Below are 27784 nucleotides of genomic sequence, written 5' to 3' on the forward strand. Positions count from 1 at the left end.
GTGGAAGCCAATGGGGGAGCGGCGAAGCCGGCCAGGGGGACAGCCCGGCTGGGAGCGGAGGATCATTCCGTGCTGGTGGCTGATGGGGAAGGAGCGGCGGCGGTTCAGCCGTGGGGATGGAGCGCGCCCTGATTCCCCCCCGCGCCGCTCCGCTTCCCCCGCCTGCCGGATCCTGGGGGAGGCGCCGAGGCGCGGGGCGGGGAGCGGCGCTTAGAGCCGGAGCCGCCCGGGCAGGGGCGAGCGGCCAGGAGGGAGGGAAAGGTGCGGAGCGGGGCGGCTGAGGGGCGGCGGAGCGCGAGGAATGGCGCGCGGGCCGGCGGCGGCGGGGGGCGGGGAGAGCGCGAGGCGGGCGGGCGGACCGGCGCGCGGGGGTGGGGCGCCGATCTCCTCAGCGCGGCCCTGGCCGGGAGGGGAGGGGACGGGAGGCGAAGCGGGGCCGAGCCGCTATGACCTTTCGGGAGCCCCGCCGGGCCCTGCCCGCGCTCCGCGGGGTCGCTCCGACGGGAGAGCGCGCAGGGTGTCGGTGCCGCTTGTGCCGGACGGAGAGCGGTTGGTCAGCGCGGGGCGGCGGCGCTCGGGGCCCGCCCGTGGGTGAAGGAGCTGCTGAGGGCTCCGGGCAGGGAGAGGGAGGACAGAGATCCCGGGCCGGTGGATTCCCTTTCTGGAAAGCTGCTCTGGATGGGGTGTCCCCAGCAGCCGAGCAGTCTCTGGGTAGCCTTTTGCTGTTGTTAGTGTCCAGTTGTTGGATGAAGCGGTGGGGCAGGGTCTGTGTTGCTAATGGGAGGTATGTTCTCTGTCCTGTGCCAGGCAGGCTTCTGAAACGAGGTGCCAAATATGTCCTGGCAGGGCTTGCCGTCTGCATCAGGTATTGGATCCTCCGGCGGTGACAAACCCCCGTGCTTGTCTCCGTGTACTTGTGACTGCTTTTAGCAAACATACGAGACCGTTTTCTTTGGGTTTCAGTGATAGGTAAAATGTGTCTCATTTGCTTAATGAGATTCTGGCTTGCCCGTTTGTGCAGTCACTGGAGTTGGGGTGGACTTGTTAACCTTGCCTGCACCTCAGGTTAGAAAAGGCAGGGCTGTAAAAACCCCTCAAGAGTTGTTTGAAACATTTCTTATTCAGTAGCAAAAAAAGGCGAGAATTGCTGGAAAACTGTCTTGTCAAAATATTTTGCAGTGCAGGATGGAGATACTTCTTTTACCTGCAACATTTGTGGATAAACTCTAACGAATGCAGTTGACAACTAAACACAAGCTCTGTTGAGAGTGCGTGAGCTGGGAGAAGGGCCGTGCTGGATCCAGCCTCAGGTAAAAAGTGTAACTTACAGTACAATATCGCTTATGTTCTGCAATAGGTTAATATTTTTGAGATGGTTTAGGGTCTCATGGTTGAGCTGTTAGAGTCGCTGGATTTTGGTTCCGTCTGTGGCATGGACAAGTAATTTTATTTTTTGTTGCATGGCACTGGATTCAACATAATAGGAGTTACTGCAGTAGTTTTAGAATATAAACTTTATAAATCATTTAGGACTTCTGGATTAGGGTGAATTTTATTTTAGCTCTGTTTTAAATTCTCATTCACAGGTGTGAACAAAGGTGGCCCCTGGGCTGAGGCTTCACAAAGGAAGTTTGGTCTGGAATTTGTTTTCATGGCACGGGTGAAGACCTTTGGAAAAGAACTTTTACCACGGACACAAAGTGTCTATAAGTATTAACTAAACAAACATAATATTAGAAAAAAGTTTCGGAGGATGCAGAGATAGTTTTTCCTTTGTTTTCTCAGACAAATTGTGTTGTGTGTTCTAATTGCATAAAGTTGTGTAGAATACCCTCTCCAAACTATTGGGTCAAACTTAATCAAAGTTCCACGCCAAAATGAAATGTTTAAAAGTGTTGGTTTCCCCTCTACCCTATTCATGTGCATGCTGCTTGTCTTGCAAGGGTTTGAGAAGTCTTGAGACCTGTCCAGAGGACTAAAAATTAGTGGAATTGTTCCACGGGCCACGTATCTCTGTGTCTTATCACAATGGTAAATAAATAACACCTTTACAGAGTACAGGTTTTCTTAAACAGCGACAAAAAACTGACTAATGCTTTCAGGATACAAAACCAAAGTAAATCAGCTTTAAAGATGGATATGATTATGCCACTTAAACAAAGGATCTGGTTTTGTTATCTTTGTAGTAGAGGAAGAAGCTGTTACATTTCGATGAAGCAATCCTAAGTCTCAGCTGAGGAATTTTTATGATGTGTTTCTGTGAATAAAGCTGTCAACTATCTGCTCTAGATGTCATTGTTTAGAAATGCTGCGTACTGACAGTATATGGAATCCTGTCTTGCTGCAGTCCTTAACAGAGCAGAACAGCAAAACTGGTCTGAGCTCTGCTTACAGTGATGGAAAACTGGTCTGGAAGATCCCTGGTCGGTCTCCCAGATCAAAGAAGAGATCAAAATATTCTCCATTCTTATCTATATGTTCTGTTTTTTTAAAGCTCAAGTACAAAGTAGTTCATATTGTAATTCCTGTGATTGCTACAGTTAATGTGTGATTTTTGTACATGGTTCACATATTTGTCCAGTTTCTTCATTGGTCAAAGTAATCTGTTGTTAATTATATGAAAAGGAAATAATAAATACAGGTTTGTGTGTTGAAGCTGATCTAAACACCCACTGTAGAAACTCTTCAGCTGTTGCTGAGCCTGAGTTTGGTTTTCATGCACTTCTAGATGATTATCTCTCAGGTTTTTTTTTTTTGATCTAGCCTTAACACCTATTTACTGTAATTGCTGTTTGGTCATGTTATTTCATTTTGTTTATATTATTTTGTTAAGGGTGGTTCTTCATGTTTCTCTCTCTTTTTTCTTTTTTTTTTTTTTTTTAAACATGAATACTGCAGTCTTACGTTAACACAAGTTTCTAGTGAAGGGCTCCCATACATTAAGCATATGGATCATGTATGAGATCCTACCGTGTTCTATGTCTGTAAAATGTCTGGATAGCTGAGCATTTGCTAAAATGAGCTGCCGATTGTGTTTTGTGGCTTATAATATGCCTTTGTAAATGTGCTGGGATCTTGTTTGTCCCTGCTGCATCTAGACAATGCATTCCTTCATGTTTTCTGTAACATCTTCTGCAGTAATTTCTCTGCATGTAGATATGGTAACTGGAAAGAGAAAATTACGTTCTTAAATTGTTCCTCTTCCCTCCCTTGACTTGCCCACCCCCCCAGTGTAGCTAGAGTGTTGGTCATTAGGGGGGGATTTAGAACAGCATTCGTTGCTGGTATCCAGGAATTCTGTGGGAAAGGGACAAAAATGAATGTTGGGAAACTATACGAATTTTCTATCAACACGAACATACAGTGTGAAGCTCTTAAAAACAACAGGGGAATGCTCCAGGAAGAATTAAAAAAAAAAAAGACAGAAGAAGATTTCAAGACGTTGTCTCTGGAGCTTATGGCCGTTGTGAGAGGCTTGGTTGTTGGTGCTGTTTCTTCTGCCTGTTGTTCAGTTTAAATCTCTCCCAGAAGTGGTTGGCAAGGTGTAAACTGGTCAAGTCTAAACCCAGCAGGGTTCTTGTCTGCTGCTGTTTTCACATTTTTTAAATGTAATCAGCTCTTTGAGAGAGTAGGCAAGTTCAAAAAAAGTATGGTTTTCAGTGCTTGCTTCTGGGAGCGGTGTATAATTGCTCTGGCTTATGAGTGATTCCCATTGGTTTCTGCATTAATTGCTTGCAAATAATTTACATTTGTGTCACAATATTCTGTTTTCTAGCAGTGTTTCAAGTAAGAGATTGATACTCAACTGGGAAGCTCAGAGAAGAAATGAAGAAAGGCTATTTGAAGCAATGGATGGAATGGGAAGCAGCTCTTTTAAGTTAGCAAATTAAGAGAAGAGGTGAATACTTTTGGTATGTCTCAAAACTGGCCTTTTTTTCCAGAGTTGAGTGTAGGATGTTATTTCCCTTCTTACTTGCCCAATATCAGGCATACCAGCGGAGCCTAGAAATACATAATTCTGTAAAACATCCATTCCCTTGTTTCGTTAGTTTTGCTGGTCTATGGGAATAGACTGATCAATATATATGCTTGTAAACCTTCCATAAAGTGTACATCAGTTTTAAAAATAGTTTAAATAGTTTTTACAAGTCTTTTGCAGAGCACCACTTCCTCCCACCTGTCCTTGTCGCCCAATTTCTGTTTGTCAAATATGTTGTTTCATTTTGTGCCTAAATGTTGTTGTAGTTGGCATGCTTTTAGGACAGGATTTATATGAGTTTTGGAGGTTTGTTTCAGCTGGGGATGCACTGCATATATTCTAGCAGAATAAATAAAAAATCAGAGGTAGGAAAGAAACATGACAGTTTTTAGTACAAAAAGTTTAAGAAGGCAACAAACCAAAATTCAAAGCTGAAAATACATGTTAATGTATTTTGGTGGGAAATACAGTTAATGATGATGTCAAAATAAAACTGTATAAAATGAAGTTTGTTAAAATGAGTTTGCAGGATTGTTTTAGCCATTCCTGAGGATGACAAGAAACACTTGGAAGACTAATTAAGATAGAAAATTCAGAGATACTTGTCAAACCTGTGCGTGTTTGGATAAATAGAAAGGTGGTGGGGTTTTTTGTTTGGTTAGTTTTTTGGTGTTGTGGGGTTTTTTTTGTTTGTATGTTTGGATTTTTTTGTTTTGTTTTTTCATAGCAGTTTGTCTGAGTAACCTAAAGCAACAGAACATTATGTTGGGTTTTCACAAGGCCTGTGCACCAGCAGTGTGAATGTACTTGAAGGTACTGCAACCTTACTGTTCCACTAGGACTTTACAAGAACTTTTGGGAGTATTTGACCGGTTGTGCTCTTTTCAGGGGGAGAAAAAGGAAATGTACTTGTAGTTTTATACTTCACAGAATGATTAGGTTTTTATTTAGCAGAAGTACTTCAGAAGAACAGAGTGCATTTCTTTCTTGCATTCAAAATAAGAAGCACCTGCTGTAGAAAAAGCATATTGTACAGACCTTGCTGCCATGGATGGGGGAGCGTTCAGGTCTGACAGTTTAAGTGGCGAAGATGGAAGTGAGGACAGTTCTTGGGCAAGGGACTTGGAGAGGAATGTGATTCATGGGACATCGTTACTGGCATAATTACCGGTGCAGCTGCCGTAGTAACTTCTGCCAGTACTAAAAAAAATCTGTCATGTCCAATGCTTTACTGGTCGTAGTGTTAAAGATGGGTGCTGTAGGACTGCGATATCTTGTTCCATTTGCCAGCTTCAACCCAGCGGACGGAACCGTTTCTGCTGGGCTTCAAACTGATGCCCAAGCTTCACGGGGCTTTCTGAAGTGTTCAGTCTGGGCTAAAATTTTGAAATTGTAGGTGGTAAGATTTTGGTTGTCTTTTCTGTAAATAATAGTGAAAGGGCAGAGACTGAGTTACTTCGATAAAGAGTAAAACCTGTTGAATTCAGGCAAGAAAAAAACAACCCTTAAACATATATCTTCTATTTTTGTATTTCATTACACAAGGTTTTATTTCAGTAATAAGTTCATTTGTTTAAGTATTGTAATAAATAGGACCTTTCTACTTCTCTGTGTGATAATACTTTCTATTTGCCATTCCTTAATCCATAGGTGATATACCATAGGTAATTTAGAGTGAGGAACTCTTGGAAAAATTTGGGCGGATGAGGGATAAGGAATGTTCTGCTAGACACAGGATTCCTTCTAATATAAATACTAGTACAAATGAAAAAAAGGTTTTACGGGGAAGTGGAAGCCTTCTGAAATACCCCAAAACGTTATTTTCTCTAACGTGTCATCAAAACTCACTGTTCTAGCATTCAATAAGTGCAATTTCCACTTCAAATTGTTGAAGTGACTCACCAGAGGTCATGCATCAGTCTAGTGTCAGAGCTGGGGCAGAAATTCAGGAACTCTGCCTTTTCCAGGCAGCGCAGTCTATTGACCTGCCCAGCCCAAACGTCTGCATTAGCGGATCATAAAATTTTGTGTATGCAGTAGAAATAATTCTGTCCTATTTCAGAGAATCCTTTGCTTCTTTCCCACCTGTTCTGAGTATCAGCAGCACATAGGTACACATACGCAACCTTCCTAATTTCGTTCAGTCTTCCTTGTCCTCTTCAAAAAAATCACCAGGTTGGTTCTTCTCAGCCTCTCATCTGCCTGTTGCTTCACTTCTGTCATTTCCACCTCCTATTTCTGAAGCACTTTCCTCCTACAGCTTGTTTGGCATTCTTGAGCAAAGGCTTTTGTGGTTTGATTCAGGAAAAAGGTAAAGGGGGGGATCAGAAGTTTCAGTATATGAAGTTATCATGAGATTGTTAGTTATTTCATAAAAAATGCTCTGTAAGCATCTCCTCACTGCTGTGGTACCTTTCCTACAGACTTAAATTCAGGCACAAGTCTTACAAAAGCCCTACTGCAAGACTGAGCTCTACTGTAGAGTGAGGCTCCCTGTACTCCTTGCAGGCACCTCCTGACCGCACACAGAGCCATAGTAGTTAATGTATTTCTGTAGCTTACACATCTGGCACGTATATGTGTGCATTGGGGCTCAGATCAAAGAAAAAGACCTTTTTGGGGGCAGCTATATTGCATATTTTCTTTGTTATAGATCAGTTTATGGAATGAGACTCACATGGCATTTTTGAAAATGCCATTAAAAATTAAGATTCTCCACAAAATTTATTTTTGCCTGGAGGTTGTGGGTTTGTTGGTTTTGTTTTTGCTTTTTTAAAACAATGAAAACCTCAGGCCTGAAAGTTGTAGTTTAATGTTTTTTCCTGTGCCATCTTCAAACCTCTTTCCAACACAGAAAGCAGAGTGAAAACAGATTATTTTAAAAACTTTTAAGTAATCTTTCAAAGCGAATGAAACTAAAGTAGTTCTAGTTCTAGAGTAAAAACTACAGTTTCAGCTGGTGTAAAAGATCAGCTCATCCCAGAGCGGTTTTCCTCAACAATTAGGTCTTCAGTCTCCAAAGTAGGTTAATAGAGTTTAATAATCCTTCGGTTTCTCTGCTTTTCTTTGTGACATATTAATTTTCCTGCCTAATGTAAAGGTATGGTGCATTATACATCCATCATATTTTTTTTTTTCCCTCAATTACATAAATAATTCTGTTGTTAAACTCTGAGGTCAACTACAGGTGGTGAAAGGATATAAAAGGGAAATCCAGAGAGATCAGGATTTACAAACCATGACCCAGTAGAATTCCCCTTCCTGCCTGCCCAGAGGGACTTGGTGCTGCTTAGACATGCAGGTGTGTCTTCAGGTGCATCTTCTACTGTTTTTTATGCCCAGTTATAAAAATAACTGCAGCTACTTTTAAGATGCAGAGGAAGAAAAGGAAAAGCTAATATAAGAAATTGAAGATTTGTGCTAGAGTACATGGATACTTCCTTTATTCAGAGGCAGAGTGAAGGAGGAAAGAAGTAAATTCTATAGTGTAGAAGCTATTATCAAAACCAAATTAATGTTAAAGTAGATGGGCCTTTTTAGAAAGTTAGAAAGCAGGATTCTTGTGTGCCTACACCTTAAATGGAGGTGATGTGCTGGAATAGGTGTGAGTTGGTGCTGAACAGGAGGTTGAGTGCACACTGGATGTGGTGCCCTGGCTCATTGAGTTAATGGAATTGTTGCCATTGGCCTCATGAGCGCTTTGGTTTGGGCTCATAAGCCACTTACAGTTCAGCTTTTGCAGTGACAATAGTGAAAATAAAGAACAATCGGAAAGTTTGTACAGAAGCTGCTGGTAGACATCAGCCATGAGAGCTAGCCTGGCATTTAATTAAAATGTAATTAAACAAATGTTTTTCTGGAAAGAATTGAGAATCCTAATCCTCTGGCTGCATTGTGGTGTTTTCCCTCCGAGGTGCATGTGGCGTTTCTGGGCGGCAAAAGCAGGAGTTTTACAAGTAGCCCATGCATTCTGTGCTGTGCCGCTGCGGTTCAAGTCCGTTTGTGTCTGCTAACACAACAGTAGCTACAGAGTGAAGGAGGACTTGGACAAGTCATGTTCATTTTTATTGAGGAGATAATAGAATGAGGGTCCCTACCTCCTCATGGAAAGGGAACCCCAAGTCATCAGAAGTGCTTCATGCACCCACACTTAGGTGGCGGCCTCTGCCAAAAGCTCAAATTCAGTACACTGCTCCACTGACACGCATCACACATTTGTTATTTTCTGGGTAATGGCCAAATCATTTGTGGTCCCTCCCCACACATACTCCCATTTATAAAGGAAGTCTTCTGTCTTTTGAATGTCACACAAACCAGACTTGAGCAACTGAAATTTAGTTAGTTCAATCAGAGCAATTCAATTGATGCAGCTGAGTTCTGTGATCTGAACAAAAGATTTTGCTTTAATTGTGTAGGAGTATATAAATGGTGATGTGATTGTCTTGCTCACAGCCCTCCAGATCAATGTAATGCATTTTAAAGTTTAGTGGTATACACCCCATTCTGCTACTTGAGGTTTTAGTGGTGCCTCAGCCTTTCATAAAATTGCAGGTGAAAACAGTTCCCTGAAAAACAAGAAAGTATTTGGGTTTAATGTGGGCAAGTCTGGTGAACGTTGGGGATTAACAGATAATACTACAACTAAATTCAGTAAATGGTCTGGTCATCCATTCTGTCTTGAGATGTGGTGTTGTAACATCCATTTGCAGGTGATAGATCATTTGAGGTTGTGATGATGTTCAAGTCAAAAACAGAGCCTTATCTCAGAGCAGAAGAGGTCATTATGTCTGATTTTTCTTAAATCTATTTACGCTGGTCATTCTACAACATCCAATGGGGTGCAAAGCCGAGTGATGCTGTGGAGGGCGTTGCCCAGGATGATGCTTTGATATTTTATCCCTTTCCTGTGCTCTGCTCTCCTGCTGTCAACAGGGAGTATTTTTGCTGATCTTGGATCCCCCACTGCCTTATTTCTCATCACCTCACCTTAGTCACTCATTTTTCCTGATGCAGTGTGCCATCCTCCCTTGTCTGCTTGTTGCATTTAAACCATCATTTTCATAGGAGTATCCCATAAACAACCCCTTCTCCTAAACAACCCTTAATTTTCCTTTACTATAATGACTGCAAAAGTCTTTATAGTTTTTTGTTGTTTGGGGGCTGTTAGTTCTGTCAGTGCTGTCTCACGATTTCTCTGGGCCTCCCTGTCTATTCTGCTCTTGCCTCTTACATTTCTTTTTTGTGCCCATTGTGGAATTTCTGTCACATGTTTATCCTGTCCCAGGATTTGCCATGACTCAGTGGCTACGCTTTATAGACATTATAGTAAAACAAACAAATAATGACAGAATATGAAATAATCAAACATTGACTCATGTGTATGCTGTCCTTGCTAGTTGTAATGTCTAACCCGACTCTTCCTGCAGTGTAAGCTCATTTCTTCTCATAGAGGTCAGGAACAGGGGGAAAAAAAACCCAGGGTTTGGGTGTTTGGGTGTGCCTATTTTTATTTGTGGTTTTGTGGGTTTTGTTTGGTTGGTTTTGGGGGGTTTTTGTTGTGTGTTTTTTTGTATGTGTGTCTGCGTTTTGTTTTTGTTTTTTTTGGGTTTTTTTTTTCAACACTTTAGAAAGGTTCTTACAGAGTTTGTGCATTTATCAGGCCATCCTCCTGTTTTTCTTCAGCCCTTCCTTCTAGGCTGCTTGCTGAACATTTGCTGGTTCTTGCTGGCTCTCTGTACATACTCTGTGTCAGGTTCACCTCTTCAAGGCACAGCATTCCAAGGCTGGGTGCTGCATGCAGCTGAGACCTGTGTTACATTTGTCTTTGATCCCCATAAAGTGCAGCGCTGCTGTCAAAATAAATAAACACCATTGACCCATTTTCACCTTGTAATTTCTTTGCAGCCATTAGATTATTTTCTGTAGAGTTATTCAGCTTGTTCTTTCTGTCCAGTATTTGTGATGGAAGTGGCAGTAATAAGAAGCAGCTGTAGTTTTTCCCCTCAATGAGGGTCTCGGTCTGGATGGTCAATATGTCAATGAAAAACTCTTCCTAGAGGGACGTGTGATCAGCACGAGGAAGTGGCCTTGAACTGGAAACAGAACTGGAAAAGATGCTGAGGCTGTTTAAAGGCCTCTGGTGGATATAAGCCATCTGATTTTTTCATGGTGCCTTGGCTGTATCCCTGTAGTCACGATATTTCTTAGATCAAACGCTATCGCCTCTCTGATATTTATCCCTTGGGTATGTAGAGGGAGGAATTTTTATCCTTTTTCATGCTTCATTGTTTTTGTGGAGTGCCCATATTTGATGAGATCTGTTACAAAGACAATCTTAGCTGTTCTTCTCTGGACTTGTTCTTTGCTATTGAGAACAATTATATTTTTACTAACTTTTCTGCTCTGTTTCATTCTGGTTGTCACTTGGAATGCGAGGGATCCGGGTTTTGTTGCTGAATCTTGAACCTTAGAGATAACATGAAGAAAAGTAAGTATATCAGATGGTACTTTGAAGAGGGAGTCAACTGGCCAAGAGGCTGAAATCCGTTCTTCCCATCCACACATCCCAGGGTGCTGCGGTGGGTGAGGAGCAAACTGTGCCGATACTGGAGCCAGCAAAAGCTGACAAGGATTCTCAGCCTGGGAAGAAAAAAAAAAAAAAGCCAGAGGTGACAGAGAAGGTCTGGATAGAAAAAGAGAGGAGGGATTTCTTGTTATGGATAGTGATTAATATTGAGTGCAGTGCTACTGCTCTAGCCCTTGGAAAATGGCATTTTGTTTTCTTTCAAATATGACAGAAGCAAAACCTAGGACTAAGTGGTGGATATTAAATATTGAATATTCTAAAAGGGTTTGTCATCTCCTAAGCATAAAAAGACTTCAAAAAGAAGGAGGCTGGCTAGGTCCTATATGTTTGTTTATTTTTCTTCATACGTATCATGTATTCCCATTTCTGTTTAAGCAACATTTACATTTGGGTAAATGGAAGCACTTTTCCTTTGCAGAAATGCTATTACAAAAATATTAAGTGATTTAATCAAAAGAGCTTCACAGAATATTCACAGTTCACCCTCTTGTGAGTTCAGTGTTGGACAAACAGCATAAGAAACATTTTGCTTAGCTGGCAGCTGGTTAAGTCAGATGCACAAAACCCCGTTGAGCATCCGATGCCGAAATAAAGTTTTGATAATTTAGCTTTCTTCCCCAGTGTCATTTGTTGTGGGGTCAGACTTTTCAGATAACACCTCAGTGTTCTGTGCGTCTTATGTGGGAAGCTCAAAACGCAATCTTTACGCTGCAGCATCTGCTTGGAGATGAGCTCGGAAAATACTCTGAGGCTCTGTGTGTTACTGCTGCTTATGTGCCACATTGCTCCTCTTGAAAATTCCCAGAGCTTGCGATGTGTATATTTTAAAGCCTCATGAGGGGAGGAATAAAATACATTCTTCTTCTTTCCTCCATACTTTATGAATAGCTTCTTTGTTGAAAATATAAAATGATATCACCTTGTTTATTTTTGTACATCTACTGTTTTTAGAGTAATCTTAAAAATGTACTCTCTCTGTCATTGTTCCTTAAATATTTGCTTTCCTATCTCAGCCTCACAAGTGGAAAGCCAGAGGAAATGGATATTTGTGGCTTATTAATGTTTTAAGTCCTGGTAATTGAGAGTTCTAGAAATCACTGTAGTATGGGCAAAACAAGTAGAGTTGCATTTCCAAATATTGTTTCTCTATGTGGCAATTCTGTGGCCACCCTCTGTTTTTTTTCAAGGCGGTTCCACAGGTCAGTCAGGCATTCAGAACTCCAATTATTGTGTGTGAAAATGGATTAAAAAAAAATCAGTTGGCAGTTATGGGCATCTTGCTACAGGCATCAGAAAACAGAAGAATGCCAGCCAGCATGAAAGTGTGTGCTTATAAAAAAAGGTGTTCATCTGAGGGAATAGATAGACTCATAGGATCAGATTCTGAAAATACAGCAGGGCTGAGGGAGCATGTACAGGTATGCAGTGCTGTGTGCCAAACGGATCTGTGCGTTTGCAATGGCCGTCCATGCAAATCGAGCTTTTGGAGATGCAGATGAACTATGCTGGTTTTACTGGGCATATCTGATTCACATGCAAGTTCATGATTAGCGATTTTACAAATGAGGAGTCAAATGAGTTGGTTTGTGTTGATGAGTATGTTCGTGAACTTCTAGAACACTGTGATACATGTGGTCATATATATTTGAAGATACATCTCTGCTTACAGGTTACTAAAGGTAAGTTCTAGTACCCAAAAAAGTGTTAGAACAAGGACAGTACAATGACATAAACAAGTTACATTTGTGTTTTATTCTGTGAGGCAAAATGGAGGGATTCTGATGTATTATTTACTAGCTAGGAATGAGTCCTAAATGTGGCTTTTCATTCCACTCAGACAGTGGCTCACCAGCTTCTGGTTTGCACACAAACCAGCAAAATATCTTCCTCTTGATTTAATTGTTCCAGCTTTCCACCTTCCTTCTGTAAATACAGTGTGTCTTTACTCAACATCTCTGAACGCAAGGGAAACTCAGGTGGAACTCAGAGCTATGGGTAGTAAGTGAACTTAAGCTAAGGGAGATAGTACTTGAATATTTTATGTGGTTTTTTCTTCTTCTGTCACAAATGCACTTTATAACCATAGGGCAATGTTGCACTCTCCAGAAATATCTGAACTCAACCCCAAAATGTCCACAATACAGGAGGGACAGGAGTATAAAAGTACCTATGCAGCCTGTTTTTCAGACAACAGCCGTGAAGTGCCACAGTGGTTTTAACCTCCCCATTTCTTTTTGCTTCAAGGTAAGTGTGTGTGACTTGGTGTCATGTGGCTGTAACTTAGCACTGGAATGAAACCATTGCCTAGTATACGTAGTCAGATATTCCAAAAACAACAGAATAGTCTTCTCTTTGTGTGGTGACTGTGACTGTCTGGTGAATGTCATCTGTGTTAAAGTGCTTTTAACTTGTTGCCCAACAAAAAATGTGTTATAGCAGCACTTTGTTAGTATTAACATTTTTCTGGCCATATCCATTGCAGTTTCCAGGGTCTTATCTTATGTTTCTGGCTCTGGAATTTGACATCTCTGGATTTCTAGAAACAGAGTTTGTTAATCTTTCGTGCATTTAATAAACACATATCCCACAGCAGACTTTATTTTGTCTTTTGCCTGGGGGCTATGCACACACAGCACAGCATAAACTTTGCTAGCTGTACTTGATATCAAGAAGTAGAAGTAATTAATAAGGTGAAATCCTTAGTGTACACAAGTTTGGGCCAGGAGGGATTAATGTTCTGTGAAGTTTGCATTAAAAAAGGGCATTTCTGGCTGTCTTTAATGTAACATGATTTCATATAAATATATTCCTAAGGTATTAACATTTCTTTTTGCCAGTGCTCCATGATTTGCAGATGTGTTGTTCCTCAACAGAAATAACTGGCTTGGCTATTTTGTAATGTTATTGTGAGAAAACCCCAAAATAATGCTATTTAGAATCACCTTCTGTGAAGTTTACTATTCCACCGATACTGATCTTTGGCAGATGCAAAAGATTGCAGACTGACAGAATTGACCTGCCGGAGCACTTAAACAGGAGTGAAAAGAAGGAACAGGGGGATTGAGCAATCTGTGTGGAACATTTAGTTCTCCAGGTGGGACTTTGCAGCCACATGTCCCCAAGAAGGGGTTACCAGTATAGATCAGGTGTATGTAATACCTAAGGAAGCATTAATCAGCTCCTTGACTCGTTAGCAGGCTGCAAAATGCTCTCAGGAGCAGTCTGCCAAAGAATGCTGATGATCAAGTGATTCTTAACTTGCATTTCATTGGGGAAATGTGTTGTCAGTCAATATCTCGCCAAGCAGGTTTAATGGGGTAGAGATTCTGGGAAAACTGGTGGGACTGGAAGTAAGTAGCACTCTTCTAATATTAAAATTGAGTTAGGCTTCTGAATAGAAAGTGATTATTTGCCTAATTTCCCCTCAGATGTTCTAATATACACATGGGTCCAAAGCTAATTCTCTGACTATTTAATAGCTTTCAGCTGGTTAAGATGCAGACCTTGGGATTGGGGGGTTGGGGAGCAATGACAGCTTGTGGCTGGGAAATCAGGTAAGTAGGAAACTTGGGAGGTTTTTTGTTCCTTCTATAATATTTTTCTGCATGGTTTCTTTTATTTCCAGTTCTTTCATTCCTTTGTGATTTATTATTTCTATGAATGTTTCTCAAAAAGCTGCTATTCCTGCATGTAGCATAGAGCAGAATGGTGACAAGTGGTTTGTAATGTCATTTAAAAAAAATATTTTCCATGATGCCTAAAAACCAGGATGGATGAGAAATTATCTTTGTCTTTTCAGAATACTGGCTTACATTTGTTTTCCTGTTGGGAGACTGTAGATAACCCAGAGATAGGGGCTGTTGGCTTTGGAAGCCCTTGTTTGGAAAGGCGAGGATTTGAAGTCTCAGCCAACATTACTTCTCCCCAGGTATCTAAGTTAATGAACATAAATAGAAACCAGATAATTTTAAGACACCTGTAGTAAAGCAATTTCCTTTACATAGTGGATTTTGCTGCCATCTCTCTCAGATTCTGACTACGTGTCCCCCATGGGAGAGGAAACTTCAGCATGCAATGGAAGATCTCAGCAGGCAGGATTTTTTTAAAAATTATTTTTATTTTTAAACAAAATGTAGCTAGCTACACTTCCCCTTTTGGTTTTAGGCTATGTAAAGAAACTTCAAACCAACCCACCCCACCAAGCAAACGAACAACCTTTATTTCCCCCAAATGAATCAATTTGGAATATTTTTGAGCAGACCGACTTTCCCTGTACCTGTGCGTGCCTGGTTTATAGGCTGTTTGCGTTGTCCAAAGACTTCCCAGTATTTAAGATCCTCATTCCTGAAGGAACCATGTTTAAAAAAAAAAAAAATCCACCAACCTATTGAGGAGTTCCTCGAGTGCATCCACAACTGAAACCGGTCTCAGTATTTGCATTAAGCATTTTGCATTTCAGTCATTGTTCAGAGTGCCTGTGGTATACAGGTACGTGATGATTAAGCTGTTTTAAGTAATGCTGTAGCCAAAGAGCCCAGTGACGTTGAGAAGCAGGGGAGTCGTGGCTGTGGTGGAGACATCCCACGTGTTCTGGCAATTCCTGTGTTGGTGTTGGATGAGTTGTATCGGGGTAATTGAAACTTGGGACTTCATCTCAAACCGAGCAAGCCCTGTGGTGCTTCTTGTTTTATACTGTAACTTTTCTTGATATTACCCCATCCCGAAGTAGAGATGGGCCTCAGCAAAGAGGAAGAAAATAATGAAATAATTTTGGTTGGAAAAGACCTTTAAGATCATGGAGTCCAACTGTTCCCCCACCCCTGGCACTGTACCATGTCCCTGAGAACCTCATCTCTGTATCTGTTCAACCCCTCCAGGGATGGTGACTCCACCACTGCCCTGGGCAGCCTGTTCCAATGCCCAACAGCCCTTTGGGGAAGAAATTGTTCCCCAGATCCAACCTCAACCTCCCCTGGTACAACTGGAGAGATGTGCATCTGCACCACGTTCCTCACGCTGGTGAGTTCAGGCCAGCTGCTGCGGCCTTGTGTAAAGAAGGGCAGTAGATCAGGACCCAGTGACACTGAGAAAGGGGCTGATGGGGAAGAACATGCTGCTTTTTGTTTTGTTTTTATTTTTTAATGGAGAAACAAATGCTAGTTTGGGAATCAGCCAGCTGACCCTGCCGGGGGAGTGCTGTAGGTCTGCAATAAGAGAAGCTGAGGATGTCTAGAACGATTTTTTCTCTGTCACAGACCTTGCTTTGTGGCTCCACAACATTTACGTGCATTCACTCCTGCCGCCTCTCCAGCAGCAAGGCCAGATCCAGCCAATTCGGTATCGACAGATAAATCACTAGGGCTTTTCTAATGGAGCCAGCACTGCTGACCAGGAGGTGTTTGTCCCCCCTGGTTTATTTTTGTCTGAGTAATGCACAGAAACTTGATAATGCTTTGAGATTGTTTCTCCGTTTTTTTTTTTCCCCCCAGTGGAATTTCCGAATTCCACAAAACTCCGCAATGGGACTCATTGCAGAATCATTTAATTTGGAAAGGACCTCCTCAGATCAATTAGTCCAACCGAAGCAGGGTCAGCTGCTGCAGGTTGTCCAGAATTGTGTCACGTCAGGTTTGGAGACTTAGACCTTCTCTCTCAGCAGCGTGCTACAGTTCTGACCACCCTCACAGTAAATTTAACAAACAAACACACACACAAGGACAAACCTGGTTTCTTGTGTGGAGATGACACTTCCTGTTTATTTTTTTTTTTTTAACAGTCTGACTCCAACGTGTTATTCAGGAAAACCTTGGCTTTGTCAGCAATGACAGGTACTGTCGTTTTCTCTGTCCTCTCTTCTGTCACACTTTATGGAACTTTTATGCCATTCTTCCACTTTTGCACTCTGCTTTGGCCAAAGCAGGCTCTCATTTTGTGCCATTTTGTGCCATTGTTCCTTTGATGTAGATTAGCCAGGAATCTGGAGACATCAGCAACTTTGTTAGTAGCAGTTACCAGCATAGTCAGGTAGCTGGGAGCAAAAACAAGAAAATGAATTTTGATGGTCAGGAAGAACAAACCAGTGGAGGGTCTGGCGGGGGGAACAGCCCTTGGCGTCCCAGTAAAATCCCAAGTGCTTCTAAATACCTGTTGTTTCCTAAAAATTCCTCTGTTTATCAGTGCAGGACACTTTGTAACACCAAATGGCAAGCACAGCTATAAGAAATTTCTGAGTATAAGCAAATTGTTCGCCTGAATGTATTTTTCTGGAACTTATTGCCATCTCTGTGTTCCTGTTATCTCATATTCCTAATTTAGATTTGTGATCTCCGAGGAGTTCATTTGAACATACTCTTTACTAGCACTTTAAAAATGTCAGGCATATGCTTGTCAAATTTAGAGCTGGTTTAAGCACAATTATGCATGCATTTAAGCATAGTAGTTAAGTGATTTCATGAACTATATCAGTAAGTTTATACTAATATAATTACACTGATACTAGCACGTTTTATGAATTAACTGTATTTGTTTCCAAACAAGTGTAGTCGTATTGGTACAAAATCTGTGCAAAGACAAACTTTCCTTTTGCTAATTATACAGTATTACAGAGGTGGGTTGTGTTTTGTAAGCTCCTAGAATCTCAGAATCATTTCAGTTAGAAGAGACCCTCAAGAGCACTGAATCCAACCATTCCCCCAGCCCTGGCACTACCCCATGTCCCTGAGAACCTCATCTCTGTGTCTGTTCAACCCCTCCAGGGATGTTGATGCATCATAATATCCTTTTTCTTAAACAAGAGAACACCGGGGACTTGGAACAAGATACTTTAGTAAAAAGTGGGTGTATATTTTTTCTCTTTTTCTTTTTTTTTGGGGGGGGTGTTTTTGTTTGTTTGAGGGGTTTGGTTTTTTGGTGGTTGGTTGTTTTGGGGATATTTGTTTGAGGGGAATAGGGAACCACAGATTTCAAGGAAGCAGCGTGCTTAGCAGCAATCCATGAATTATTTCAAATGTACCATAGTAAAAAAAAAGTCAGAATGAGTTTCTCCGGATGCTGACGGGGAGCAGCAGAATGGCGGTCCTGCTGCAAGAGCCCCATCCCTCTGCTTGCTTCTCTCTGCATGCTGAAGTAATGTGACAACCTGCAGCCCCTGGTGTGATGTTCCCAGAATTAAATATCAAAATTAGCCTTTTCCTTCTGTTTCCCAGCTCTGCAAGCGCTGCCATCTCCAGCCTTTGGGAAAACTACTCTACTTGTCTGCTGCTGCCACCGACAGCTGTGTCAGCCCTGATCCATCTCAGAGATGCATTTTCCAGGGGTGAGCCTACATTTCTGTATTTGAACTGAACAGAAAGGCAGGCCAGAGCCTGAGCTGCCAGCTCTCTCCACAAAGAAATTTTATTTTGAGAGGAATGCAGTAAAAAGTCCAGTTTTGTCTGGAGCAGATGTCATCTCCACTCCAACTGCTTTGCTGGGAGAGGAGCCTCCCAGGATCAAATTCTCAGTGATTCACTTTAGGGACTAACCTGGCATGGGCACAAACATTTGGATAGAACTTCCTATCAAAGCATCTGTTTTTTAAAATTAATGTGTTTGTTTCAGTAATGTTTGGAGGGGGAAAATGTAAAATCTTCAAAAATTGAAAGTGTATTTTGGTTTGCCTTTCCCACCTCATTTTACATTTGATCGTGTAAATGGTCTTGCTTGACTTTCAGACTTCAGCTGTTATTATTTTCTGTATTTTGAGGTGGTTCTCTTTTCAGCAGTTCCAGCCAGGTGCCAAAATTGCTGTTTTGTCCCAGCTGACTCTGAAGCGTTTCTTTCCCTCTGGGTGCGGTGCCGATGTGCAGGATTTACTGCGCGGGTGCTTGGGGGGATGTGACAGTTGTGTCCCCTGCTCCCAGTACAGGGCCACCCGCTGACACTGGGGCCGCTGCTGGCTGGCCCAGTCTTTTCTCCTCCGTTTGAAATACAAACATCAAAGTGAAAGAAATGTTCTAGTAAACTTGTTTTGAAACTCTGAAAGAAAACTTTCCTTTTCCCATGTGTTTTCCATTTTGTTAGTTTTGCAATATCAACTTTTTATCCCAGTTCAGACTCTTTTTTTTTTTTTTTTTTTTTTTTTTTTTTTTTCCAAAAACAAAACAAAACAAAAATCTAGTGTTTTCCTGGAACAGAAATCCCATTTTCACACATTCATTTCCAGTGATTTTTGTGAGACTACTCACATACAAAAACAGCTACAAAATGTTATTGAAATCACTGCCATAAATCTTGAAATAGGTTAAAAGTGTCCTCTCAAACTGTGGATAATAAATTCTGGATATAATGAAATTGTTCATAACTGTTTTTGGAAAAAAAACAAGACTGCATTTCCCCTAGTGATTTACAACAGCTAAATTCACTTTACATTTAAAATTATGTAAAATACTTGTATAAACAAGCAGTGATGCTGTGTTGGCCATACTGCCATCTAATTAAATATTTACCTCTGTATGTGATGGCTGATGCGCCAGCTGCGACCTTGGCCGGCCGACCCGTGCCTCCGCACCCTCGCCGGGCTCTGGCACTTCTGGCTTGGATTTTATTGCCAAAAATCTCTTTGCCAGGTGAAAACGCCTGTCTCTGAAGTTCCCCGGAGAGGCAAATTCCCCTGCGCTTGGCAGTTTGCTGCACCAGTGCCTCCTCCTCTCTGTGTGTAAATGTTTCTGTTTGCTCTACGAGCCTTTTGCCTCCGCTCTGCTCTAAATATTCCTCATTTAATGAAGTGAAGTTCTTTAATTACTATTTTTCATTGTGGAATGGCTCACGGTCCCTTGGCTTTTTGATAGTATCAGACTGAAAGGGAGAAAAAAAATCCTTTAAACAATTTTCTGACTCCCTCTAGAGGATTTCTCTCTAAGCCCAGAAATAGCTGCGCAGTGGGAGAAGCCAAGCGTTCAGTCCCTGCTCCGGCACAGCCAGGTTTCAGTGCCGATTACATCTTTTCCAGTACCCACAGACTGCCTTTTTTTTTTTTTTTTCTTGTCAGTTGCTGCTAACGTCTCCCACATTTTATTCCCACTGTTCTTTAAATATAAATACTCACCATCTATTTTTCCTTAGGCAAGACCAGCCTGGCATTCTCTGCGGCAGGGCCACACTGCAGCCATCGCTGCCCATGAACAGCCGTTCCCGTGATGTGCTCGCTCCTCTGGACCAAATTTGCAGGTACTGTCAAGTAGAAAGCTTAATTTTAACACCTTTTTCTCTGACACGTGTTTAAGTGACAAGGAATTTATTCCTCATATTTGATATGCTTTATCTTATGTAACCATTCAGTACCATTATCTTGTTTAACCATTTCAGATGCATTATCTTGTTTAACCAGGGGAATATTGCTAGCAATGGTAGGAACAAGCACTCTCAGACTCTTATTACTACCCCTTTTCAGTCGAAAATTCTTTCAGGCTTTTCCTTAGCCTGTGGATAAGGGCTAAGGGCTGGATTAATGCTGCACTAAATCATTCTCAATTTAATAGAGGTTGCAGCCACCTCTAATTCACCCTCTTATTTCCTAAAGGAAATGTTAACTAGAACAATCACTTTAAAAGCAGTAGCTAATGACGGGCAATATCATTTGATTCTTTTAACATACTTACAGTCGAGAGAGAAGTAAATCACAGTGTAACCAACTAACATTGCCATGGGTCCCTTGGACAAGGAGTCTTCCTCCTCAGTCCTGTATGTCCAGTTCCACTGTTTGGTTTATGCTTCTTTTTGGAGATCTGGGAGGTGAGTCCTCAATCTGTTTCCCATCCCCGTGTGTGGGGCAGGGGGTACTGGGTTGGGTTTTTTCCCCTTTTTTTTCCCCATGCCCCACAGGTCTGATGTTTTCTGGAGGGTAATGCAGGACCCAAGCAAAGGGGCCGTGGTCACTGATTTATCAAGTAGCCGGTCCTGAGTTCATGTGCCTGTTTGCTTCCCCATTCTGGCTTGTGCTGTGCCTTATTAGTGGTGAAAAGCATGTAAAAACAGATAGGAAGCTTTAGAATTATCCATAACGGAGGTGCTGACCTGCTTAGCCACATATGTTTGGACAGAAATTGTGTACAGAATCATAGAAAATTATTCTATGTGCAGGATTTACTGCGCGGGTGCAGTAAACTCTGAAAGAAAACTTTCCTTTTCCCATGTGTTTTCCATTTTGTTAGTGATTCTATAAACAATTACTCCTGAAATTAAAATGCTGAATACCAAAATAAATTTTAAAGGGACTGTCATGCTAGTGATGTTAGATATACTCTTTTCAATATTTCCTAAAACTCCTTTTTAAAAGGTGCTTGTAAGTGCCTAGAAGCCATGTAGCTTCTGTGTGCTTATAAAAGTTTATTTATGTCCTGTCAGTTATAGGTTAAGGGTTGTTACTCCATCGCATCACGAGGGACCCAGAGGAACATTATGTTCACGTATTTAGGGAAGTGGGGAGCCGAAATAGCTCTTGCAGCACTCAGAGCACAATCTGGAGCGAATAGTTGAGCTTTTCTGCCACCAAGCGAAGCTGAGCGCAAAGTGATGAGTGACTGGCTCATCTCTTCCCCATAGGCATCATCTCCTGTGACTGATGGTGCTTTAAAATTTCATTTTCTTCATTACAATTTCTACTTGTTTCTTCAAATTCTTCTCTCGTTTCAAAGCTTGTCATTTGATTCACTTAAAGCATGCATTTGGTTATGCCCCAAACCACAGGCGTTTGCTTAGGAGTAGTGCATTATTGTTAATGGAAACAGTAAATAGATCCAGAGTCCTCTTCGTGCTGTCGAGGAGGCGGAACGTGTCTGTGACCACAGTTACCAGCCTGGGGAAAGCTCATGAATTTATTCCACTTTGAGCTCACATCACTTTTTAACCTTTGAAAGGGGCAGGCACAGAAGAGATTCGATATTTCTGTTTGTACAGAGGACCCTGTCCGGTGGTTAATTGTATGGGTGCCTGCGGGAAGCCCTCACTTGTATTAGTTGTGCTGCATAAATCACCTTTCTCTCTTTGATTGTTTGCTGAGCAATGGCTTGTTAGAGAAGGCCAAAAAACTTTACATTTTTACTCAGAGATTCAATGAACTAGAGAGTAAATCTATGGCTTTTTCACAGAGTCTTCTGTGTGCTTTTTTACAGAACATATATTTTAAATGTGTAGCCATTATAGGAAATGGTACAGAAATAAAAACAATACTAGGCTTTGCCTCCTGTATAGTAATAAAACTTGTATGTTGTCTCCACTAACTTGTACCTGAGTAGGCTGTTAAAACACTGTTCATACTGCAATGCAAGATAAACCTGTTCAAGGGCATCTATTACCTGAAACCTCTCCTTGTTTCCATATACTGTTGCCAGTGGGGTAGAAATTCACAGAATCATAGAAAAGTTGTAGGGCTGTAGCTGTGTAAGAGATAAGGAACATTTGGAAAGAGCAGAAGGCACCTAAACATGCCACTCAAGTTATAGTATTTCTGTTCAGTTGGCACTTTACTCAATGGTAGCATTTATAAATGTTTTCTGTTGATCTAGAGGAGGAGAAATACTTTGTTTTCTTTACAGGCCGCATGATAGCTGTACCTTGGAGTCCCCAGCTGATGGTGTTCAGTCCATCAGCATCTTTTATGGGCTGGCAGCCGCCGTTTTGGGGGGTGGAGGGTGTTAGTGGTGAGCCTGCGGTGTCCAGCACAGCCCATGGCCCTTTGCTCCTGCGACTTTTGCTGCTCTACGGAGCTTGGGAGGAAACGTTAGAGAAGACAGCTGAGCACAAATCAATATTTTCTTGACAGTCTTGATCCTCTTCCTCTCTTTCCAATTTATATCTGTCCTCCAGGGATGACAAATCGCAGTGTAGGAACCAGAGAGGTTTTCCATCTGCTGGGTTACGGTGTGGCTTTGGGGGTGTTTTTTTCTCGTAATTCCACGGACAAAATGAATTAATCGGTATATTTCCTTCACTGTTAAACCCTTTGGGATCCTTTAGATTTTTCAAGTTCTCCCGTTGCTTGAATAGGAGTGAAGCTGTAATTATTTTTTCCCTGTTCTCAGGTTAATTTTTAGTCATTAAGATTGTTCATCCAAATTATGAAATTAGAACAATTCATGCTATTGGAAGCGCTGCATGAAACCTCACTTGTTACAGAAGTGATCATGTGAGGAAAGCGCTCTATCATCAAAGGTCACATTTATTTTCTTTTGTGGTTTCAGCCTTGCTCCAAATGTGATTTCTTGTGTGGATGCTGTTCTTTAAATACAGCTTTAGCTGAAAAAGTTACAGAGTCTTATTTATTATGTACATGTTGAGGTATTGCAAAGCCTCACGAAAGACATGGGACAGCCAGAAGTTTATTTGCATTCTTTCAGCAAAAAAATTACACACCCTTTTTAGCAAATAAATGTTTGTGTAACATTTTAATTTGATTTTATAGCAGTTAGTTTTGTTTGCAGCTCTGTTTCCTAGATATTGCTTCCTGATTAACCATGAAGATTTCAGCTGTGACATTCTTATTTTACGTTATCTGTCTCTCAGAAAAACATAGAATTAGGAAATAATTTAAAGTATTTTATGTTGAGCAGTTACTGTAAGACAGCCTTACTGTTAAGCTTCAAGGTTCAATATTGCCTTTGACATTTTTCCCTTTGTGTGTCTTTTTAATTTTGGAGCCTTGCTGAGGTGCAGTTTTTAAATTACCTGGATAGTGCCGTGGCCATTGTACCCATCACATTGTCGAAGCAGCTGGACAAACGTGGTCCGGTCCTCTTCTGCCGTGCAAATCATTTAATAGCTGAGGTGGAAACTTGCAGAGCTCCTTTATCGAGCAGGAGAGATCAAATCTCATTTTTATATTGCCTTTCATGTATTTTTCCCAAAGCTACTTTTTTGTATTGCTCAGGAGGGACCACTCATATTTTCTGTACTTGTGCGGTGTCACACAGGCAAATTGTGACCAGCTTTATTTCTGACTCGCTCTGGAATTAGGATGAACTGATCATGGACGGTGAAAGTCAATCCCACCAAAATAAACCTCTGAGCTTTTGTGAGCACTTTGAAATACGTACCTGGAGGATCATGTAGGGAAAGATGTCGTATTATCTACAACTGGGAGTGGTTAGACTGCATTGAGTCACGAGATAATATGCTTCAATATAATATCATTATTAAGATGTTACATGGGGAAATAATTCATTTTCTCTTCTTTTTAGAGGTTCTGATCCTCTGAATCAAATTCCATCTTTGGAAGGGAACCTGTGTTTCCAAAAACAATCCATACAAGTTTCAGAGGACTCATGGCTGTAAAAAGCACCACTCTCTTCTGTTCTTGTACAACAAAGCTGTGCAGCTCTGCTCTCCCAGAACAGCTTATGACATGGCAACTTCTATTCAGAGCAGAAGATTATAAAGTCCAGAGAACAGCAAATTCAAGCCTGTGTATCAAATTGAGATCACGTTGTTTGTGTTTGTGCTGAGTGACTGATTATGTTTCTAAAAAATTTTGGTTTTTTTCTTTTTAGCACTGCAGCATAATTTCAGGCACGTGAAACATCTAAAGATAATTTTAGAGAGAGGATTTTGGAACATGGATGTGTTTATTTCTTATTGATGAACCGCTGTTTTGGTACTACTGTGTATACAATAAGCTGAATTCTTCTGCTCTTCAAACTATTAGGAAGCTTTTTATGGGAACAATTTCAAAGGAGACAAAAAGGAATCCTAATATGTTCCCAGTATGGAAAGACTTGCATGAATTTAATTTTAAAATCTGCAAGGTGGAACCTTTCATGAAGACACTTCTTCCTAACAAAGAGGATTAATTTTACCAAGTGGCAGTGCTGTGTCACACTATTCCAATGCTGGGATTTTAATGATGATGTAGGAACAATAATCATAACATTCTTTTCTCATTTCATGTTTTTCAAATAGAACAATGTGGTTTCCATGTTTTTTTGGAAGTTTGTGACATGCTGTGAATTTTATGACATTTTATTTTAATTGTTAGTGATGACCGACTTGGTTCAGTATTTCAGAATCACTCTGGCTAGAGAAACTTTGCTGCTTCCGGGATGCAAGTAAATTTTAAAGTAATTTTAAAGAATGCACAGTAGTTCTTGTAGTTTTATATTAATCTTCAAAAGTTGAGCTTTCTTAGTTGTGCCGTACTATTAAAAAATACTAAGTCTAATGATAAGATAATAGGCTATATACATGTACGTCCACTGACCTTATATGAAGCTTTTAGGCCTGAATGGACATTAATTCGTATTCAAATTTTTGAACCTGTTGAAGTTTGTACATATATTTCTTGCATTTCAGCACACAGACCAGGTCATATTTAGGATCTACCTCCTGTAATCTTTTTTCCAATAAAAAAGGCAGGAAAGCAAAGTCTAAGTTAAATTGTTGAGTTGAAAGCGTTCATTTGCAAGTTGGATTTTGACATTTTTAAACTTGAAAACCTATCTTCTCCCCCACATGGTGCATCTAGAGGAGAGGCAAATTTATGAGTTGTGAGTATTGTCAAGAATATATTCACGAATATACTGGGGTTCTTCTTCTTGGCCTGGTTTGTTTGCTTCTTTACTAAAAATAGTAGCTTTGAGTTTCCAGGCCTCTCTTGGCATGTTTTGATTAACGTTGTCTCCTTCCACCCCAGTTTTTTACAGTAGCTTGTCTTAATTTGAACCTAAAAAATTCAGAGCGATGATACGAGGATGGATATTATCACTTTGAGTGGGAAGTCCTGATGTGACTGAAGTTGTTGTGTTTGGCAGATGATGGCACCTCATCCATTCTCATCTCCGGGGATTTCGGCTACAGCCATGGTTGGTGCTACAGTCCATGGTAAGAACTTTTGCACAGGAAAGATCTGCAGTTCAGCTGCGCATTAAGCATTAAGGACCTTCTTCAAACCAAAAAACTCTTAGGGAAGGTGTCCTGTGGACATTCCCCATGCTCATTAGGGCATAAAAACTGCAGCTTTCAAGAGCGGGGTGGAAAAAGCTACATTTCACTGCAGAGACAGAGTGAACTGGAGGATCCACTGCGTTATTCATCTGTTCAAGAAAGCAGGGCCGCCATCTAGTATGGCAAAACTAATGGGTTTCCTGTAAAGATGAAGATGATAATAATTAATATTCTAGCAAAAGTGCATTTGTACTGAAGTTTGTGTATTTGCAATGGGACTGCATGGTGAGCATGGCAAATGTACCTCTGATATTTGCATGAATACACAACTTAAAAACCATTTAATACTCTTTTGCAGTATCTCAACTCCCTCTAGGACAGAAGTAACTAAAGGGGAAACCTTGAAAAGCCTCATGGACATTCTGCAGGATGTAACGCAAAACGTGTCCACGCAGGACACAGCAGCTCCACGTTTCGCTGTGACCGTGCTCTTCATGCTACTATTGATGCTCTTTGGTTAAAAGTCTACAGGAAACATGATAAAAAGAAAAAAAAAAAACCTAGAAAATGTCACGATGACAAGAAAACCTCCTCCATCTCCACCACCATCAGTTTTGACACTCCAACCCAGATATTTCTGTATTTTATGTGTTTATGAGTCTACTCAGCTGGCAACAGCACCAAAAGAGCTGGTCTTAGTATTTCAAACTGCTACTGCAAAAAATGAAAATAAGACTCTTGAACAGTTAGTAAATGGATTTAGTGAAATCTTGGAAGAATGTTTTTTTAAAACCCAGAACCTACCAGCAAAATGATGAAAACATTGCACAAGCAGTGTTTCCACAAGGTGGAACATCGAGCTGTAGACAAAGTCACCTTGGGAATGATGGGCACGTTATGGAGAGAGTGTTAAACAAACTGCATCTCCCTCTCCATCCCTCTGGCCACTCAGTCTGGGAGAGAAACTGAAATCAGGAAAATAAGATCTTTGATTAACCTACATTATGATTTTGTCATCAATTAAATATTTTGTTGATAGTTATGTTGAGAAAAATATTCCAGCTTTTAAGAATGGTGAAAAGACTATAAAAATAGTTAAATTCTAATATTTGGAATATTGTCGTTGTCTTTCTTTGAGGTTTAAATGATCGATTTTCAGTTTTGTCAGCCATCCAAACCAGATATAACTATTTATCCCAGTAATTAACATTTATCATTCCTAACTGCTTTTACTTAATGTGTTATGTGACAATGGTAAGTTGGAAAACAAAGAGTAATGCTCAGTGGCTTTTTTCCCAGATTTTACTGTTTCACATGTGCAGGTAAGAGATGACGACTCCAGTCACTCACATTTTTACAATGCACTTGATGTTCTATGCTAATGGCACAATAATAAATTTGGTCCCACAATTTCTCCTTTTTTGTGTGTGTGTGTGGACATATTCCAACTTAAATTTCATCCTTTGAAAATATGTTCCTACTTAAAAATAGCACCATGTGATATTTACATTTTTCTGCTGCTTGTTGCCAGATTTTTGGAGCTCTAGACTGCTGCTGTTTTCTTACTGTTTATTTGGCTTTTCTTTTGGTTCTGGTTAAATTCTTAGAAGGCTTCTGTCAAATATTGTTCTTTCTTGAAACGTAGCCTTCTGCATGGTTTAAAAGCTGAAAATGGGAGGAGTTTTTTAATTCTTTTTAAACATAAAGATGTTTTTAAACTCAATATATTCACCTGAATGTCTTAGTTCAGTACCCATGATGTACTTCAGTGCTTTTTCCATCAAAAATGGGTTCATACCATGATACAAGACTTGTATTCAGAGAAGTACAATGTGCACATTCTTGGTATTTTAATACCAGATAAAGAAAACAATTTCATTTTATTTTATATTTAATTTAAAAATATGTTTCTAAATTTCCATTTTAGTCATTATTTCATAAATTGGGCATATTAGTTAAAAATGTTTTCTTAAAACATGTTTTTCTTCTGCATGATGAAAATTAAAAGCTTTAAACCATTGACCTTTAATGGATGCAAATAGAAGTGGTAAAATAAATAAAAATACAATGTGGAGAGAGCAAAAAACATCCCAGGAAGCAACAGAGTTTTGGTCCTGACTGTTGTGGGACAGAGTTTCATAAATATGGAGAAGCTTGGTAAGGGGGATGGAAACTGGAGTCAGTGGGGTCAAAACTGACCTGATGAGGGAAAGTTTGGGAACAGCCGGGATAAGGAATCAGGAATCTCATTTGTCTGCTCTGAGAGGAGCAATCACAATGAATTTTTCTCCTTTTCCGCTTAGAAC

At 40.7% G+C, this 27784-nt stretch overlaps 1 long non-coding RNA gene across 4 annotated transcripts in view; it reads left to right on the forward strand.

The window, feature by feature from the left end:
• LOC309443548 overlaps positions 1-27145 on the forward strand; it is a 29256-nt gene extending 2111 nt beyond the window's left edge. Inside the window, exons 1-9 of one of the 4 annotated variants that reach the window (XR_014184817.1) lie at positions 52-261; positions 1180-1310; positions 1587-12809; positions 16342-16393; positions 17321-17398; positions 17771-17880; positions 19668-19772; positions 25346-25415; positions 25837-27145. This is a non-coding gene — a long non-coding RNA (uncharacterized lncRNA). Of the gene's footprint in view, positions 1-51; positions 262-1179; positions 1311-1586; positions 12810-16341; positions 16394-17320; positions 17399-17770; positions 17881-19667; positions 19773-25345; positions 25416-25836 lie in introns of those variants that run through there. The other 3 variants (XR_014184818.1, XR_014184816.1, XR_014184819.1) reach the window with 3 other exon arrangements.
• The last annotated feature ends 639 nt before the right edge of the window (positions 27146-27784 follow it).

This window comes from Streptopelia decaocto (assembly GCF_964273445.1).
Source record: "Streptopelia decaocto genome assembly, chromosome: 9".
Lineage (NCBI taxonomy): Eukaryota > Metazoa > Chordata > Aves > Columbiformes > Columbidae > Streptopelia > Streptopelia decaocto.